Source organism: Diabrotica undecimpunctata, chromosome 8 (genome assembly GCF_040954645.1).
Source record: "Diabrotica undecimpunctata isolate CICGRU chromosome 8, icDiaUnde3, whole genome shotgun sequence".
In the NCBI taxonomy this organism is placed as follows: Eukaryota; Metazoa; Arthropoda; class Insecta; order Coleoptera; family Chrysomelidae; genus Diabrotica; species Diabrotica undecimpunctata.
The window spans coordinates 116,521,499-116,542,337 of NC_092810.1; the positions used below are offsets into that span (position 1 = coordinate 116,521,499).

The 20,839-nt window shown below is 32.6% G+C and overlaps 1 protein-coding gene across 3 annotated transcripts in view; it reads left to right on the forward strand.

Moving 5' to 3' along the window:
- Positions 1–11,128: 11,128 nt before the first annotated feature.
- LOC140447888 (cytochrome P450 6j1-like) overlaps positions 11,129–20,839 on the forward strand; it is a 54,367-nt gene continuing 44,656 nt past the window's right edge. Inside the window, exon 1 of one of the 3 annotated variants that reach the window (XM_072540806.1) lies at positions 11,129–11,197. The gene's annotated coding sequence lies outside the window, so the exon portion shown is untranslated. Of the gene's footprint in view, positions 11,316–20,839 lie in introns of all 3 variants that reach the window. The other 2 variants (XM_072540804.1, XM_072540805.1) reach the window with 2 other exon arrangements.

The window sequence follows — 20,839 nt, forward strand, 5'->3', positions numbered from 1 at the left end:
TAAACTAATTGCTCAGAGTTATGATGGGGCAGCGGTCATGTGTGGACAGCACGCAGGAGTTCAAGCCAGAATCAAAGAAAAATATCCATTTGATCATTTTGACACTGTTACGCGCATCAATTAAATTTAATAATGTCTAAGGCTTGTTCCGAAAACTCTCAAGTTAGACTTTTTTTTGGAAATTTAAATGAAATCCCTACGTTTTTTAAAAATTCGCCACAACGAGTGGCAGTTTTAGAAAAATCGTCCAAAAGAAAATTCCTCATGGCGCTCCAACTCGCTGAAACTTCAATATTCGAACTGTTAATGTTGTGTTTGAACATCGATCTTCTTTTATCGAATGTATGGAAGAAATAGAAGAATAGTTTGATAAGGCAGCTGTCTGTAGTTCAGCGTCTTCCATTCGAAGAATACTAGTGGATCAAAATTTTGTTTTTTGGTTAACATTTTTCCATCGCATAATGCCACAAGTAGACGTTTTGTATAATGCCCTTCAAAAGACTAAAACGGATCCTTTGGAAATCAATAAAAAGGTGACAGATTTCGAAAGATACATGAATTCAGTTAGAAATTCAATAGATGATACCATTGACCAAGGTTCTAGTTTATGCGTTGAACCATTACCAACTAAAAGGTTATGGAAGGACAGTCCAGTAGGTCATCGAAGAGCATCTATCGAAGTTTGTGATATAATCATAAATTGTGCAAATGATAGATTTGCTTTTAAAAATCACCTACTTGCAACTTCATTGCTTTATCCTGAGCAATTTGATAATTATTGTGATAATTTCCCAGATGATAATTTAAGCCTGACTTGCGCGTCATATTAAAATTTAGATAGGGAGCGCTTGAAGACTGAATTATTTGTTATTTATTTTAGAAGAGACTGTAGAGACATTAATGGGGCAATACCTTTTTTAAAATTTTTAATTGAAAATCATTTAACAGAGCCTTTTCAAGAAACTGTAAAACTGCTTCAAATTCTAATTACAGTGCCCATGAGTACGGCAGAAGCTGAAAGGTGCTTTTCGAGTTTAAAACGGATTAAAACATTCTTGAGAAATTCCATGACTGAAGACCGACTTGTAGCATTAACCATGTTGTCAGTAGAAAAAACACTTATAAAAGAAATACCAAACTTTAATGAAAAAGTTATAGACAAGTTTGCTTTAAAAAATCGACGAATCGAGCTTATTTATAAAAAAAAATAATATATTTGGCTCTGTGTGTAGTTAGTTCGTAAGACCCTATAATGCAATTATTGTTGTGGCGATTTTGTTTGTAGTGTTTTTTCGTTTGCATTCCTTAGTTTCACGTATTTATCGATAAAATTCTACTAAAAACATAAACTATAAAACAATTACTAGTGTGCCATAATGTACCATTGCTATTTTTGATATAATTGGATTTATCTTCAATTTGAAAAGAAGAAAATCGGTAAGTTCTTTATTATTTTTTAATAGATATATAATGAATAAATATATGGTGTAAAATATCAAACTAAAAGCCTCGTTGTAAAATACAACGATTAAAAGATATTGAATTAAAAAAAACCAAAAAATACTGCAGAACTACCAAATTTTTGAGTCACCAGCCGCCACTGAAACTAACCATATATATTCTACAGATTATCCTTCACCTCAACATTTAAATATCCATTACTCCCATTTCCCCTTAACTTTTCCTAAATCTCCGGTACATTATAAAAACTTTTTTCCAGTAATAACTAATGACAGTAATAACAATTCCAATAAGTCTATCGCGACCTATATTTCTAATTTTAGCGATGCCTTATGGTATTTGTATGTAAATTATTATACACAATATGTACCTACTTTGTTCTGTTCGTTAACAAATTAATAAATAACTGAGTTAAAATAGTATTATTATTCACCTTCAAATACCTGCTTCTTACCACCTTGTAAATGACATGGCAGGTTTCAGGAACTATATATTTTAATGCTTGTGGTAAAATAATAATTAAATACCTTAGGTCTTCATAACTCTTTCCAGTCGTAAGAAATTGCGATGTTAATTGCCGTTAATCTTTCATGTGGTGTTATGGCTTCTCTCATGATCGTATCCTGCTTTTAAATCAAAAGTACTACAAGAGGCAAAATATGTTTTCAGCTCACTTAGTAAACTAATGTGAGAATAGGTTTTCCTTTCCATCAACCATTGTTTACACCACACCGTACGCTTCTTTATTCGGGATTTTCTTTTTTTGAAGAACAAAAGGGGCTAAAGCGAGCGTATCGTCGTCAGAGCTCGACATATTCTATTAAATTACCTATATTTTTATCAATCATGCTTGTACGTGTGGTGCCAAAGGCAAATTGTGCATACGTGTACAAAAAGATTGACAAGCGTGCTGGACAAGCTTGCAGTTGTGTCTGTAGCCGCCAAAAGGTTACAGACAGCTCTCTACCACAGAATATTCCAATCATACACAAGGTCATATTTTATGCATAGGTTCTTATAGCAGTTGTCGTGTGTTTTTGTTAGTAGTGTTGCAGCGTTGTAATAGGTAACTTTGATCCCAATTTCAAGTACTTTCTCTACTAGCTGACCAAATAAAAAAAGTAAAGGTAAGTAGATTCTGACTCTCTGATAATAATATTTTAGGTATTTTGTGAGTAAAAAATGTTGTGTAACTTTAAATTTACAATGGTCCATAATGTATAACATATTTTTTTTGCAGGTGGTAACAGAAATGGAACCTATTTGTGTAAAATCATTTTATGGTAAGGAAGATCTAAATAATGTTCAAATTAAAGACATTTGTGGATATGACTCTGAAGATTCCATTCTAGAATCCTACAGTGATGACGTGGTACATATTTTGGAAAATGTTTGTTCAAAAGAAGTGGGCGTGGGAGATATGGAAGACAATAATAAACACCAGAAAGATGATAATGAAAAATAGGATGACAATGACGACGAAAATGATATGCCTAATCATCAGGATATCACATGGAAACAAATTACTAGTCGTTCTGCACAGCCAATTCAACCTTGAAAAGGTAGTTTACCGCCAGGACCTGAAAACCCGTATACTCCAATCAAGTATTTTAGAACACTGATAAATGACAATATTTTGGACAATAGCGTTTATCAAACAAATCTGTATTCTACCCAAAAGAAAAATCTTTAAATGTGGACAAGAACGAAATAGAACAGTTTTTCGGTTTATGTTGGAATCTATGAGTCGGAATCGCTGGGAACAAATAAAAACAGTATTCACTTCAATGACAATAGTCAGATAACTCCCGGCGATAAGTTATACAAAATGAAACCGCTTTTAGCATCAGCTGTAGTAAATTTTCAGAAAATTCCAATGACAAAAAACTGTCAGTGGATGAACAAGTTATTTCTAAACATAGTCTAAAATTGTATATAAAAAACAAACCAAAGTCGTGGGGCTATAAAGCGTTTCTCCTATGCGATACCAACGAAATTGTATATTATTTTGTAATGTATACTGGTCAAGAAGAGCATCCAGAATATTTACCAAATGTTGCAGATAGCGGCAATGTAGTTCTTTGATTGGCCACAATAATTCCAAAGAATGCTTGTCATACGATATATTTTGATAACAGGTTTACAAGTATGCAATTGCAAATTGAACTGGAGACCCTCTGTAGGTACGGTGCGTCCTAACAGATTGAAAGGATGTAATTTCTCTACCGACAAAGATATGAATAAAAAAGGAAGGGGAAGTTTCAAGAACTTGTCTACAAGAAAGAAGGAATAACCCTTAGAGCAGTCAAATAGTACGACAACAAGCCGGTGCATTTACTGAGTTTGTTTGTAGGTGGGACAAAGCAAAGAAAGAAACCATACTTGTGGAATGTCCTAATATTGTAACGTTTTACAATAAATGTATGGGGGACTCGACTTAATGGACTCGTTAATGGCTTTATATAGAACTAGGATTTGTTCTAAAAGGTGGTATCTCTGCATTGTGTTCCATACATTTGATTTAGCAGTAGTGACCGCTTGGTTACTTTAAAGAAGAGACACTCAGTTACATGGTATAAGAAAAATCGATAAAATAAGTGTTTTAGATTTCAAAGCATTAATTGCCGCTTGTCTTTGTCAAGAGGGTAAAGAGAGGCTTAGGAAGAGGGAAAGGCTCTATCTATAATAGAACAAGAAATAGAGCAGAAAAGGAAAAGAGAACCTATCGCTTCTCTATCGGAGAAAAACATACGGAAAGACGGAATAGGCCATTGGATTAATTTTCCAGAAAAGCGTAGTCGTTGCAAGAAACCATTATGCCCAGGCGTGCCAAAAGTAATTAGGAGCTTTACTCCTAATTCAAATTGCTTTGTGGACTTTTATAAAAAAAAATTTTTTGTTTCTCAATGTAACTTTAGAAGATATGGGTCCAGAACAATTTGGCTTTCGAAATGGTATGGGAACTCGAGAAGCTTTGCTCAGTTTCATTGTTCTCATGCAAAAGTGTCGGGATCAACAAAAAGATGTCTACTTGTGCTTTATAGATTATAAAAAGGCTTTTGACAAAGTCAAACACGATCAGTTAATAGAATGCTTGCAAAAAAAAACCTGGATCCAAACGACATTAATACAATACATGAACTCTACTGGAACCAAAACGCCTCTGTCAGAACTAAAATGGGTGATACTGAAACCATAAACATCCAAAGACAAGGTTGTATACTATCACCAATAATATTCAACTTGTACTCAGAAGATATCCTTGCACATTCTCTAGATGAACCACAAGAAGGAATAAAAGTCAATGAAAAAATCGTGACAAATATCAGATATGCCGATGATACAGTACTTATTGCTGGCAGTGAAGAAGAACTACAAGTTCTGTTAACCAAAACAGTGCGAGAAGGAGAACTATACGGCCTTAAGGTGAATGTAAAAAAACCAAAACAATGGCAGTTTCAAAAAAACACACACCAGTTATAAACATACTAGTCAACAACAATCTAGTTGAACAAGTGAAAAAGTTTAAGTATCTAGGCTGTTAAGACGTAGAATAAAACAGTCAAGCAACACCTTCTTAACGATGCGACAGTTACTCACTGCCCGTAATCTTGATTTGTCCCTATGATACTGCATGATAAAGTGTTGTATATATAAGTATATGTATATATATACACATATAAGTGTATGTATATAGTGTACTATTACACAGCGTGGAAGCTTGGACGTTAACAGTCAGCTCGTTACGACGTTTAGAGAGCTTTGAGATGTGGGTATTTCGTCGTATGCTGAAAATTCCATGGACCGACCGCGTTAGAAATGAAGAAGTTTTAAGGCGTATAAATAGAGAACGTGAACTCACAGAAACTGTCAAGAAGCGTAAAACGTCTTATCTTGGACACACATTTAGACACGACAGGTATAACTTCCTTCAGCTTATTATAGAAGGGAAAATAGAAGGAAGACGTGGCCCGGGTAGACGACAAATGACCTGAGTGCGCAACATCAAAGATTGGACATGATTAGACTTTCAAAGTTTAATAAGGAAAGCCCAAAATAGGGAAGACTTTGCAGAGGTCATCGCCAACCTTCGCTAAGAAGACGGCACCTAAAGAAGAACTTTAGTGTCACAAACTCTATTAAAACAAAGCAAATAAAAAATTTAAAAAAAACTTCAAAAATGTTTTAATTTGATCCTATCCTGGAAGTATATAAGAGTAGAAATTTTTTGGCAGTTAAAAAAATTGGGCAGTACAGGGTTAAACCTTCAAACTAAACGTATATCTAATTGAATTTTTGTGTATGTCCTAAATTATACAGGGTGTTTGGTAGGTCGATGGAAATTTTTTAAGGGATAATAGGAGACGCCATTTGCAAATTTTTTTGCTAATAATGTATCGCTCAAACTGTTAATGTTTCCGAAATAAAGTTACATTTGTCAATATTCGACAACCGTCTATTTCACGTTTAAAAATTATCTAGGCGTACTACCTCCGTGTTTTACGAATGGAATAAAAATGTAAACCTTCAACACTGACTCTTCGCATAAAATTTCCATCAGCTATTGTCATTCTCCGAACGCATAACTAACAAAAAACAGTCTACCTGCTATGCTAACAAACAATCTACCTGCTATGAAGTGGTTTATTTTGGTTTATAAACATGGTTATAGTATGCGTTATAGTATGAAAGGTGCGTTTTACTGTTTTGACATCCGAATTGTGTTTGGAGTTTCTTATGAGTTTTTTGTGCATTACGATTTTAAACTTTGTTTGAGTGAACAACCAGACTGTGTATCTGCATAATGTGATTTATGGATTAGTTGTGATGGCTTCGTTTTCGAATGCAGAGTACGCACACATTCTGTTTCTCCATGGCTGAAGTGATGGAAATGCATCTGCAGCACGTCGAGAATATCAGCGCCGTTACCCTAATCGGCGACTTTTCCATGTAAGTGTCTTTATTAACACATATCAACGAATTATTGAAACTGGTAGTGTTAACAATCCTGTTTCCGGTGTTAATCCTGGACGTTACGGTCCTGGTGTAGACGCCCAAATTTTTCAAGCTGTTACGAATGATCCTACCACAAGCGTCAGAAATGTTGCTCGACAGTTAAATGTCTCGCAATGGAAAGTCTGGTCGGTAGTGCACAACGATGGATGCTACTCTTATCATTACACGCCAGTACAAGATCTTGAAGACGGTCTTGAAGAAGGTCTATGATCCAATTAGAAGGGTAAATTTTTGCCGCTTTTTGTTAGATGCAGACATCAACGATGGTAATTTTCTTAAAAGAATTTTATGGACTGATGAATCTAGTTTTAATAGAGAAAGAGTAACAAATTTTCACAACCTGCATTACTGGGCACATGACAATCCCCATCTACCGAAAGGAACATCTTTTCAGCGAAAATTTAGTGTCAACGTTTGAGTAGGAGTTATCGGACGTGAATTAATAGGACTTTACTTTTTGCCAGGCAGGTTAAATAGTCAAGTGTACTTAGACTTTCTAGAGAATGAATTACCGCCACTCTTAGAAGATTTACTTCTCGCCCTTAGACGAAGAATGGTGTACCAACATGATGGATGCCCTCCCATTGCGCACGTGCTGTTACGGCTTGGTTCAACAATCACTATCCCAATAGGTGGATCGGACGAACTGGACTGATTTTGTGGCCTGCTAGATCGCCCAATTTAACACCGTGTGACTACAACACCTGGGGCACATTAAAGAACTTGTTTACTAAGTTCCAATCCGAACTAGAGCTCATTTAATGGAAAGGATTATCGAATTACCTGACAAGGGCAGAACTGAGGTTAAAAGTAACCACATCAGAAATACGACGCAGGGCAAAAGCGTGCATTAGGAATGGTGGTTCTCATTTTGGACAACAATCACTGTTTTCTGAAGTTTATATACATACTTAGTAAGGCATAATAAATGTTGCAAAAAGCATGATGTATCGTTGTTGTGTTTTACCGTTTCAATAATGAAGGTTATTTTAACAATGCATTAAGATTCAATGAAGGGTTTTTGTAATCTGAGCAATTAATACGTAAGGCATTTTGTAGGTCAGGAAGGTATCTCGCTTAGATAAATATTTTTAAAAATAAAATAGACTAGCAGCCTTATTTTCGAATATTGACAAATCTAACTTTATTTCGGAAACCTTAACAGTTTGAGCGATACATAATTACCAAAAAATTTTACAAATGGCGTCTCCTATTATTACTTAAAAAATTTCCCACCCTGTATAATATATAGAATAGATAACGACTATTGTCTGTAATAATAATTATAGTCTACCGATGTCACACAACGGTAAAGTGTTAAGTATTGTATACGTTAAACATAATATGTTTATACAAATTTTTAGATTTATGCTAAAATGAAGAAAAAATGATCATTTATACTAATATTGAAAAACTAGTTTTATTTACCAGTGCAGTACTTTTACTAATATAATAGGTTAGAGTGCAAGTTAAAATATATTATGTTTCTAACTTTGACTTTAAAATATTTCTAAAACTATAATCCATACAATTGAACTAGTTTATACTTTCTGATCTTTTATACTTCTACTGGAATGACGTTTATTATTTCGCCATTTAATTTGGAGGCTCTATTTCTTCGACAGATATTTTATTTAATTTAATATAATGTTAATCTTGTATGTCCTATTCGAAGTCTTCGTGTTACAATAGCATCTCGTCTGGACATACTGGCAGAGATCAAATCAAGGGGGCTATCGACTAACTGTTGGATATGATGTAATGCTGAGTTATTGGTGTCCCAGTGTTGTTGCCATCGGGTTCTTGCTCGTTTCTTAATGTGAGATTTTAAATCTTTACTAATTTGTATATTAACCGTATTATCAGATGATGTTGAGGCAAGTTTTGCATGGCTGTCTGCAAGTTCGTTGCCTGTGATACCAATATGGGATGGTAGCCAGATTAATGTAACTGTTATTTTTTGGGAAGCGAGTAGTTGGTAACGATCAAGGATCTTTTGGACAATAGGATGATCAGTGAATATATTTTGGATAGATTGTATTGAGGCTTGTGAGTCTGTGCATATTGCAACTTGTTTATCAGGTAAAGAAATGGATTTGAAAGCCTGAAATATGCTAAATAGTTCGCCAGTGAAAACGCTACAAAACGAGGGGATACAAGATGATGTGATAAGGTTATCTGACATGGTAATAGAACAGCCTACTCCTGTATCATTCTTTGAGGCATCAGTGTAAAGTACTATGTCGTATTTATTTGTAAATATAATTTCTTTAAAAGACTTTTTAATGAGTTCCCTGGGTGTTGTAAGTTTATCGAATCTTGTAAGAGATGTGTTAAACTGAGGGGTGATTATAGACCAAGGAGGATATGGAGGTAGGGGTCGTGGGATTGTTTGTGATAGAGAGATGTTATTAAGTAATTGTGTTAAAATTAGTGGAATGGGTTTTATTGATGATGATTTAGAATAGTAATGCTGGTTGTTAGTTGATGAAGTAAGAAGAAGATAAACTGGATTGGAGGTATTGGATGAAACGGAGGCAGCATAGGAAAGTAATAATTGTTCACGTCTAATCCAAAGTGGGGGCTCATTGGCTTCGCAATATAGACTTTCTACGGGGCTAGATCGAAAGGCCCCTAAACAAATTCGTAAGGCTGTGTGATGTATCGAATTTAAAAGGTTAAGGTGTGTTTTAGAGGCAGAGATATATATGTAACAACCATAATCCAGTTTGGAACGAATGATAGACCTATATATCTTAAGCAGGGAGTTTTCATCTGCGCCCCAAAGATAGTTTGAAAGAGTTTTGATAATGTTAAGCCTTTTGTTTGCTTCACCTTTTATTTCTAGAATATGTTGTTTCCAGGTGAGTCGTGAATCAAACGTTACACCGAGAATTTTGCATTCCTTGATTACTGGAAGATTCGCTCTCTCAATCATAATATAAGGGGATTGGAAGGGTGATAGTCTACTAAATTTTATTATTTTTAATTTTGTATATGATAAAGACAGGCCTATGGAGCTTATTTTTTTTACTAGTATATCTACTGCGGATTGAATAAGCTTGGAAGTTGTAGAGATAGATCGTCCGTGGCAGTAAATTATCAGGTCATCTGCGTATAGGACATGCCTAATAGGGGATATTATATCAGAGCACAAGTCGCTTATTGCTAGGTTAAACAGAGTGGGGCTTAATATTGAACCTTGTGGTACGCCGTCAGTTTGATGATGTAGTGATGAAAAAATGCCATTGACAGAGACTCTAAATGTTCGTGAAGTTAAGAAATTTTGTATAAAATTAAATATGTTACCCTTAATGTTATAATGAGAAAGTTTCTTCAGTATAGATTGCCTGCTAATTGTATCAAATGCACCTTCAATATCAAACACTGCTGCAATGACTTCTTGTCTCCTGTTGAAGGCATCGGAAATATGACTTTGGAGAAGTATTAGATTGTCTTGAGTAGAGCGATTACGTCGAAACCCTGACTGTTCTTTTGGAATTATATTATATTTGTTAAAAAACCACGTAAGACGTTTATTGATCATTTTTTCAAAGATTTTGCAGATGGTACATGTTAGAGATATTAGTCGATAAGCGCTGGGTGATGATCGACAGCTATATATACGAGAACCTGTTTCTCCGTTAAGGCATGGTTCTCAACCCTAACATTTAAAAACAGAAGACATATCACCACAATAATAAGAATGAGAACAGGTAATTGCTTAACTAAACTTTTTTTTAAATTAAAATAATAGACAGTCCGGCATGTGAATACAGAGAAGTGGAGAATTTTTATTTTAATCAAATTCCAAACACCAATCTCAATAGACACAATTTTATTATCCCCTAATAAATATTCAGTCAGTGAAATCTTACGGTTTCTTGACTAGAATAAAATTAATTTGTAATTTACGATGCTCAAATTTAATTCAATGTTTTTGCCTTCTAAGTTTCTCCTTTGTGACGTCCTGTTCATTGTTTAATATGTAACCCTTCCATAACCATTTGTTTACAATATGTGTTTATAACTACTTAACCTCAAATTAAAAAATTCAGAAAAAACTACTACCACCTTACGCAAGTGTCAGAGGCGTTGATAAGGTTTAGAACCAGATTACATCGCCAACAAATAGTGCTGGCGAATCGCCTCGCAGCGAAGCCATAAAAAACAAAAGAAGAAGAATAATATGTTTATCATCGAAAAATATTACAAATTGTTTATAAATTTACGAAAAACATATTTTTGTTTATATATTTGTTTTATTTAGGTATATGATTCACTGTGTACTGGCTAGTGGTTCACTGCGTCCACAACGTAGTGCACAGTGAACCATTCAGGCTATTATGTAAATAGTATCTTATATACACAAAAATAACTGTAGTAAAAATAATAAGTGGTAAAATCATATTACAGATAAAGAATTAATATGTTATCTTTCTGTTTCATGAGTTTTCTGAAATATTACATTTAACATAAACTGAAATATTACATCTATACAAAAGGTGGTTTACTGTAGGACAGTTTACCCTACAAAGAACAATTGGACGACACTGGCGACAATAACGTGCCAACAATTCATTGATAATAATTTCACGTTTCCATATTTTATTTAAAATATTTATTTTAACACTTTTTCAGAGATTATATATACTAAAACTGTATTTCAGTTTTTCACATTCAATAAAAATTTACTTCGGAGAAAGTCTTGACGTTGAAGGTAATAGTGTTAGTGAAAATAGTTCATTATTGGATAACGCGGACGAACAAGGTATAAAATAATAATTGACACAAAAAACTCCACTTTATATCACATTTAAGTGATAAATTTTACACAAGTAAAGTTTTTTTTGTATCAAATACTTTCTTATAAACTAAACTTTCTTATAAACAAATACTTTCTTGTATAACTTATACTTATACTAGATATAAAGTGTCTAAATTAAACAATAGAGATTTTCTTCAATATTAAATAATAAATTAACAGAATTCCACGGCGAATCACAAACTTAAATTTATACAATATTTTTTTACCGCAAATTTGTTTTTTTTTTCATTTTTCAAAAAAAGTGAAAATCTGATGAATATTACCATAATTTTACTTTAAAGTAAGCTTAATCTGCCGTTTCGATTTTTACTTCGGAAATCGTTGTCAAATTAAATAAATTTTGTTTTTTTAACTTGGTAATAAAAAATTCTTCTAATAATAATTAATTTTATCTGTCAACTCAACATTAATTTAATATAAATACTCGTCAGAAAAATCATATATGCAATTACGGCAGCAAAATTCTCCAGTTAGTGATCCCATGAAAAGTCATGAGGAAAAAACACATGATACTATATCGACATGGTAAGTATTTGGCTTTACATTTAGTTTGATGTTTACTTATTCTAATATTTAATGGCTTTGATGTTTCACCTAAGTAAAACTGATCGCATTTACAAGGTATTTTATAAATAAAATTCTTTGTTCTTTCTTGTTCGTTGTAAGTTTTCTTTTTAGATCAAATAGATCACATGTGTTTGTTGTTTTGAGTGTTGTTGAACTGTTTAATTTATTTGCTATTTTTTTAAGTTCGTACGATAATCCTTAATAAAAACAAGGTGATCCAGAATTAATGTCAAATTTTCGACCATTGTCTGTTCCATCTGTGATATCAAGCAGAGAAATCAAAGTCCGAATTGAAACTGCAAGGCAAGCATTTGTGAAAATGAAGACAATGCTTACCAACAGAGACCTTCAGTTGCATCTCAGATTGAGGGCTCTAAGATGTTACATATTTTCTATCTTACTATACGGAATGGAAGCTTGGACATTGAAGAAACAACACATAAGGAAAATAGAAGCGTTCGAAATGTGGTGTTACAGAAGAATATTAAAAATTCAGTATGTTCAAAGGATTACCAATGCTGAGGTACTACGACGTCTAAATAAGGAGTTAGAAATTATGAACTGCATAGGAAGAAGACGCATCTCCTGGCTGAAGAACCTTAGAGAATGGTTTAACTGTAGTTCACTACAACTTTTCAGAGCAGCTGCCAACAAAGTGACCATAGCCGTTATGATATCCAACCTTCGATAGGAGATGGAACTTTAAGAAAAAGAAGATCTGTGATATATAAGATTATTGAATATGCAATGCTAAAACAACTTTTATTATTTTAAGATATCAACCAAATTATCACAAAGCATCAAGACGCATTTCGAAACAAATTTTCTACTTCCACAGCCATTAACAGTTTCTATGAGGAAGTCTTAATCTCTATTGAAAACAGTGAAAATCCAACTGCCATTTTTTGTGACCTCAGTCGTGCTTTTGATTGTGTGCAACACGATGTACTCCTCGATAGATTTTACAGATATGGTATTAGGGGAGTTGCCCATAGTTGGTTTGGTTCCTATCTGAAAGACCGGCACCAAATAGTTAGAGTGAAAAATAACTTTAAGATTTCTATGTCTAATCCGATTGTTAATAAGAATGGGGTACCACAAGGCTCCATATTGGGTCCGATATTATTTATTTTGTATATTAATGAACTACCATATGTAATGTATGTCTGATGCATTTGTATCAGTTTATGCTGATGACTCAACAATGCTATATCGCGATAAAAACAAATTTTTTACAAGATAAAATAACAAACTCACTGAATACTTTCTCTGATTGGTCCAGTAATCAGTCGCTCCTGTTCAATGTTCACAAAACTAAATTTTTATCATTTATTCTCTCGTTCAAATTCTACTAAACCTGATTTAAGTATTTCCATCAATGGTGAGGGTATTTTGAGTTGTAGTGATGTGAAGTTTTAAGGAGTGACTTTCGACTTTCATTTATCTTTTAAGACTAATTGTTGGAATGTATGTAAAAAACTTAATTCTAAATGTTATCAATTGAGAAATTTGGGTAGAATACTTAGTCTGCAACAACCTCGTCTTTTTTATTTTGCTGAGGTACAATCGACAATGAGTTACGGTATAACTGTCTGGGGTGGCTCTTCTAGTATAAAGGACGTTTTTAAGGCCCAAAAGCGTATTGTCATATGTATTGCAGGTGTTCCGTATGGTTGGTCTTGTAAAAACCTATTTAGAGATTTAAATATATTAACAGTGTATGGAATTTACATTTTAGAATTATTGATACTAATTCATAAAAATAAAACAACTTTTTTATGTACCAGTGATATTCACTTACACAACACAAGAAATAAGAGACAGTTTGTAGTACCCTATCGACATTTAGAAATAATTAGGAAGTCATCTACTGTCTCTGGTTTACTACTGTATAATCAACTTCCTCAAAAATTTAAAGACATTCATTCAACTACAGCTTTTAAAAACCAAGCCAAAGAGTACCTAGTGACCATGTGTCCTTATACATTAGGTGAATATATCTTTGAATGCCCAAGCTGCAACATAACCAAATTTAATATTATTTTAATTATATTATGATGTCCATATTGTACGGTTTATATGTATTTTAATTTTTTAAATATTTTTAATGTATTATTTTCATTTTTTTGTAATGATTTATATTTATAATTTTAGTTTTGACTTGCTGTAAACCTTGTTGTAACTTACAGTCAAATAATCTATCTATTTATCTATCTATCTTTCATGTATGGCATTGTTGTTTTCCTCTTATCTTGTCTTGTGAATGTTATAGAATCCCGTTTAAAATTGTTCTGTTCCATTATGTCTATTTTTTAAAATTCCTTATATATAAACAACAAACAATAATCACTTTTTTAATAAAACAGATGTTAACAAATTTTTCTTCCTAAGAACAAATTTTAGATTGAACAAGCAATTTTGGCTCTATCATACAAGGATTTAATAAGATTCTAATGTAGAGACTTAAACGTTTGTGACATCTCTACATTCAATAGATTGTGTGAGCCAACTGTAACAAAAATCTTTATTCAGTTCAATTATTTATAAAAAATTTAAGCCTCTAGAAGGAGGCTTAAATTTTTTCTATTCCCTAAACATTGAACATTATTTTAAATAAATTTTTTAAAGAAACAATATATATTGTATGTAAAGGATAGTTTATTTGAATCAAAATAAAAAATGAATTTTAGTGTAGATTTGAATCAAAATACAAAAATGAATGTTAGTGTGGATTTTTGCAAATACTTACATGTTGTTTTAGACAAGGAGTGTTCGTTATACACACATAGAAAACATACTGCACAACGTTTTCTCGTTTTACGCTATTTTTTTTCGTTCGTTTCGACAAACATGACAACTTTCGGTTACTGGAGGAGATTCACGAGTACTGTGAGATACTTGGAGGAGTAACTACAGCAAATATTATGTTTCGACCAAGTACCATTTCTGCAACACTACGAAGAAAAAGATTCATTATCATCCCGTTTTTACTTTAAGATTAAACTGAAGGTAAACAAAGATCATCCGTTAAAAATTTCCTACGTTGGTTCTTTGTTTTTTGTAATGGATTGTACTCTTGATATAAAATGCAGGATGCTAAGCCAGTGACGTTAATCATATTATAAAAAGAGGTTAAGGGTCAATTCAATGTTTGACGCTTGACCGTATACTAACCCAGCATTTTGTCTATAGTACCAACCCCCCTTTGGTTTTATCGTAATACTGAATTATTTCCAGCTTCGCTACTTTACTGTGTTCTACTTGTCATGTCATATAGATGGACGAGAGTAACACTACTGCTTTGTTTTAATTTGGCACATAAGAGCATACAGTAGCATCACGATTGTATGCAAAATTCGTGTAAAAAAGCTCTTTCCTTATTTGCTTGCATACTGGTTAGTAGAAATCTCTTATTTTTTTTGACTGTGTTTACTAAGATCATGTGCCATAAATTTAATGCTTTAATGAGTTCAAAACTGGTAAAAAAATTGTCTGTGGTAAAATTCCGCCAAAAACCTTTATGAAATCCAAAAACTGTTCCTTCGCGTTTTCCAACGTTAAATTGTCCGGAACCATCTGCTGTTTTTCCAGTATAAAGGTGACCTTGTACGTGATAAGTGTCTAATGCATCACAATATCAAAATACCTTGATCCCATAATTAGCGAGTTTCTTCTTCTTAACCCTGTATCCGGTCCTGTAGCTTTTTGGCTACATCAACTTTGAACGATAATTTCAATAGCCTAGTGCTTTACATACCCTATCTAGAAATGTAGCGTTTAAACTACAACGTCTTTTATTAGTGTTAAGGCTGGCAGCACCATCTATTACAAGGTTTTAAAAATTTTATTTCAATATGGCCGAAAGTGAACAGCTGTGCGCGTACATGCTGCTTGAACGTGAATAAATATTGCATCAAAAAGGTAAGCAAAAACCTTTTTGTGTACAATATTTTATCTTTGCGTTAAATATAAAGGATCAATACTTTAGTCTTTTAAATATTTACAGTAATAAAAGACCTATATAACCGTAAAATTTGCATTAAAAAAACTATGTAGGTAAAAAGCAACATTGCCGGTTTATAGCAAGTTTTTTTTGTTGCAGATTTTACAAAGAAAATAATTTTTTGTTATAGATTTTAAGCCAATCAGGGCTGCCTGTTTTTATGGGAAGAAAAAAACGCTTGCAATAACTCGGGTAGATCCAAATATTTCAGATATTTCCGATTTATCTGATACGGAAGATAATTATTTGCAAGAAGAAAATATTTTCGAAAACTCTGATGATGAAACAGGTCCAAACAATATGGTTATACAAGAAATAGATGAAGATATAAAAGCTGATGAGGAAGGAACAAACGAAGAAGAGGATGTTGTACCAAGAAAAAAAGCAAAGAGAAAAAGAAATAGAAAAACACACTTGCAATAACTTCGATAGATCCAAATATTTCAGATATTTCGGATTTATCTAATTCTGAAGAAAATTATTTGCAAGACGAAAATATTTTCGAATACTCTGGTGATGAAACAGGTCAAAACAATATGGTTATACAAGAAATAGATGAAGATAGAGAAGCTGGTGAGGAAGGAGCAAACGAAGAAGAGAAAGTTGTACCAAGAAAAAAAGCAAAAAGAGATCCTACCCATTTCAATTGGACAGAAGATGATATTTCAACTACTTCCATTTTTGATCCAGATCGATTTTTCGGTGGAGAGGTAGCTATGCCTTTGGAGTACTTTACCAAGTTGTTTTCGCTTAATGTTATTGAAAATATCTTATACCAGTCTAATTTGTACAGTACACACGTAACAGGAAAATCCATCAACTCTTCGCCCCGTGAAATAACAGATTTCTTATCCATTTTATTATTGATGGGAGTAATAAATTTACCTGCAGTAGAAGACTTTAGGGCTACATTCTTTAGAATATCCCAAATTGAGGATATTATGCCACTAAAACAATTTCAACTTCTCTGAAGATTTATACACTGCAATGACAACAGCCAAGTTACAGACGTAACCAAAGATCGGTATTTTAAAATCAGACCACTTTTGGATGCAGTCAGATTAAATTGCCAGTAATCAGTATTCCATAAAGACGAAACTATTATCGCATATAAAAGTACTCGTTTAGGGAATCTCAGGAAATATATTCAAAATAAGCCTCATAAATGGGGATACAAAATGTTTGTTCGAGCTGGCGTGTCTGACTACATAGACGATTTTATTGCATACCAAGGAGCTTTCACATTTTCTGAGTTGTACAATACTCCAAACGCGCTTACTGAAGAAAAAACTTCTTTTGGTGTAGGTGCTAGCGTTGTTATAAGTTTGAGCAAGACCATTTCTGATCCCTTAAATTCAGTAATTTTTTGCGACAACTGGTTTTCCGGTCTGGAGCTTTTTATTTATCCGAAGGAAAAATATGATATACTAAGTTTGGGAATAATTAGGCAAAACAGAATCAGGGGATGTATAATGGAAAGCGACAAGATAATGACGAAACGTGGCAGAGGATCATATATGTATAAGTCTGATACCAAAAAGGGAATTATTGTTACTAAATGGAGTGACAATAAATGTGTACTTTTAGCAAGTACTTTTTGTGGGATTCAACCACTAACTTATGTACAAAGATTCTGTAAAACTGAGAAAAGAAAAGTAAATGTACCCTGTCCCTCTCTAATTACCCAATATAACAAGCACATGGGAGGGGTTAATAAGGCAAACTCTTTACTTGGATTGTATAGAAGTCCAAGTAGATCCAAGAGATGGTATTTTCCCATTCTGACTTGGATATTGGACATATGTGTCATTAATGCATGGATTCTCTATAAAAATCACTGCACTGCTCTGAAAGAAAAACTTATACCTTTGAAAGCATTTAGACTAGAGCTAGCACGTTCTCTCTCACGCATAGGAAAAGAAAGTAAAAGAGGTAGACCTTCCCTGAAGCCTAAAAATAAAATTCAATCTCCTCTGCACCAAGACCAGATAAAGCCACTACACAGGATTCAGTTGCTCATTGGCCCAAACATATCACTAAGGGTAGGTGTAGATATTATAAATCTGGATTTACTGGTATAGCATGCAGTAAATGCGACATACGACTATGTTTGACTAAAAGTAAAAATTGTTTTTATATTTTTCACAATGAAGCATAAACGTTTTGGTTACTCATGGTTCAGTTCTAATATTTTTGGCAGCATTTCCTATATTCTTCTAACATAATTTCATTTTACATGTTTTGATTGTTAATTTTTTATCCTAAATAAACATAAAATATTTACAAAGCACGTGGTGTTCGTGTGTATTAAGGTATAAAAAAAGTGCTTATTACAAGCTTAAATTTTTATTTTAAGAAGATCTTTTCGGAATTAAATCATTCCATCATCAGTTAAATAAAAAGTTGTTAAAAAACATTTTTAAAAAACAATATAATACTCATACCATGAGGATTATATTTTAATACGGATGTCCTTCGAAAGTTTCTTAAGTGGCCATACAATGTTTTTTAACAACTTTTTATTTAACTGATGATGGAATGATTTAATTCCGAAAAGATCTTCTTAAAATAAAAATCCTTCGAAAGTTTCTTAAGTGGCCATACAATGTTTTTTAACAACTTTTTATTTAACTGATGATGGAATGATTTAATTCCGAAAATATCTTCTTAAAATAAAAATTTAAGCTTGTAATAAGCACTTTTTTATACCTTACTACACACGAACACCACGTGCTTTGTATTCAACAGGTATACTAGCCACTCCTGGATATCTCCACTTCATGGTTTGTTCCAGTTTCACTTTTAATTATAAAATATTTAATAATCTTATTTTTACCTTACACCACACCTTTGCTATAAAAGACTGTACCTCAAACTGACAATGTAGCTTTTTAGCTACAAATTCAAAAGTCACTTTCTTTTAGTTTTATGAGTTTTATTTTTATTGCTTATCGTTTGTGGTGCCAAACTGACACCATAAACCAAATTACATATTTTTTTTATATATTTTGAAACACTTTTGCCAGATACAGGGTTAAGGTGCCCTCTCCATTACTAAAGGTTGACTATAACTACAGCAAATTGCTCTCTATCTTGAGCTATTCTTAGTATAGAATATGTGTCCATGCCTGTCCAGTCTCTTACATTTTTCAGCCAGGAGCATTTCCTTCTTTCTGGACCTCTTCTTCCTTCCACTTTCCCTTCCATTCTCAGTCGTAGGAAGTTGTATTTTTCTCCTCTGTAAATATGTCCTAGATAACTCGTTTCTCTGATTTTTACAATATTTAAGAGTTCAATCTCAGTCCCATTCTTCTTAGCACCTCGTTGTTGGTCACGTGCTCTGTCCAAGAGATCCTTCGAAAAACATTCATCTCAAAGGCTTCTATACGTCTCATACTTGTGATTCCGAAAGTCCATGTTTCGGACTATATAAGTCTATATAAGTAAATTGTTATTCAGTATTATCCAAAAATCTCATATAGGTGTAGCCTTATTGATTTTTTTCGGTAATGCACTGGTATTTTCGTTGTCAAATCTTATAAATCTTAACATGGTCTTGAAACGATTACGAGATATGGACTGCCTAAGTCTGACGTCACAATGGGCGGGGCTTTTAAAAATCTTTCTAAGCATTTCTAATTTGTGTTTATTTGTCTCATAAACAGTTGGAAATACATATTGGTTTTTATAAATGTTCATATTTTAAAGTTATGTTATTGTATAATTAAAACTTATTATTTTTAATTATTTTTTTACTGTTTTTCAATGTATTTTGTTGTTTTTATCAGAATTATTTCAAAATAAATCAATAAATTATTGAATTTATCTACGAAGTTAAAAAATATTTAAATTAATATTTTATTCATTTTTCTGTTGCCAGTGTTAAATATTTAAGATATTCGTTTTCTCGTATTTTAAGTTGTAATATAACATTCTGTGAAAAAATTTTTATCAAATTGTCACAATGAGTGTTTAAAAAAATGTTTTTTGAATATTGTAATAGTTTTTGAGTTTATTTTTTAGATCTGGACATATAACGGCTAGTAAACATGTGTTGAAGATATCCAATATTACTGAATTTCTTAGTAATGACAACAAAACTATTACTAACTATTTAAACTACGAGAAAACGAATATACTTACAGTCAGTTCACAATTTGTTGATAGCTCACTACAAGTTTAACCCTAATTAGAAAACTGAAATACAGAGAGGATAGGTAATACGATATAATAGTAAAAACCAACCTAAAACTGACGGTTTAAGACGTTTTCGACTAACCCACCGTATATCTGAAGGAATACAATACCTTATAATCCTATTACGGGGGTATTTTGAATGGTTAGAGATGAACGACCAGTGTCGTAGAGTATATGATTGAAACATTTATTTGAACTAAATAAATATATTTTTTAAATTGTACTTATGTAAATTGTATTTTTTAATAAAACTTATTTATTTTATTCAAAAATAAAAAGTTTCTTGCCATTTGTAAAAGATACATTTATTTAATTAAGGAAAAAGGCGCCAAATGTCGCCTGGCAAAATTTCCAATATGTTTTAAATGTATCCATTATTTTCGAATCCGGAGAAAACTAATAAATATTTTTGAAAAATTTAAACGCAGAATGAAAGATTACATTATTACTCAGGGCAGAAAGTCCCAGAAAACTTCTACAATGGTTATTTTAATATGTTATGTAACAGGGGTGAAAATAAAAGAGAAAATATAGTATAATTTTTAATTGAAAATATTGCATGCAAAAGAAACTTTTTATTTATCCAAAAAAATATTTCATTCTGCCTTTAAATTTTTCAAAAATGCTGTTTAGTTTTCTCAGGATTTGAAAAAAAATGGATATATTTAAAACACATTGAACATTTTGACAGGCGATATTTTGCGCCTTTCCCCTTTAATACCCTACGATTACAACTATTATTACTTACCGATAATTACGATTAGAAA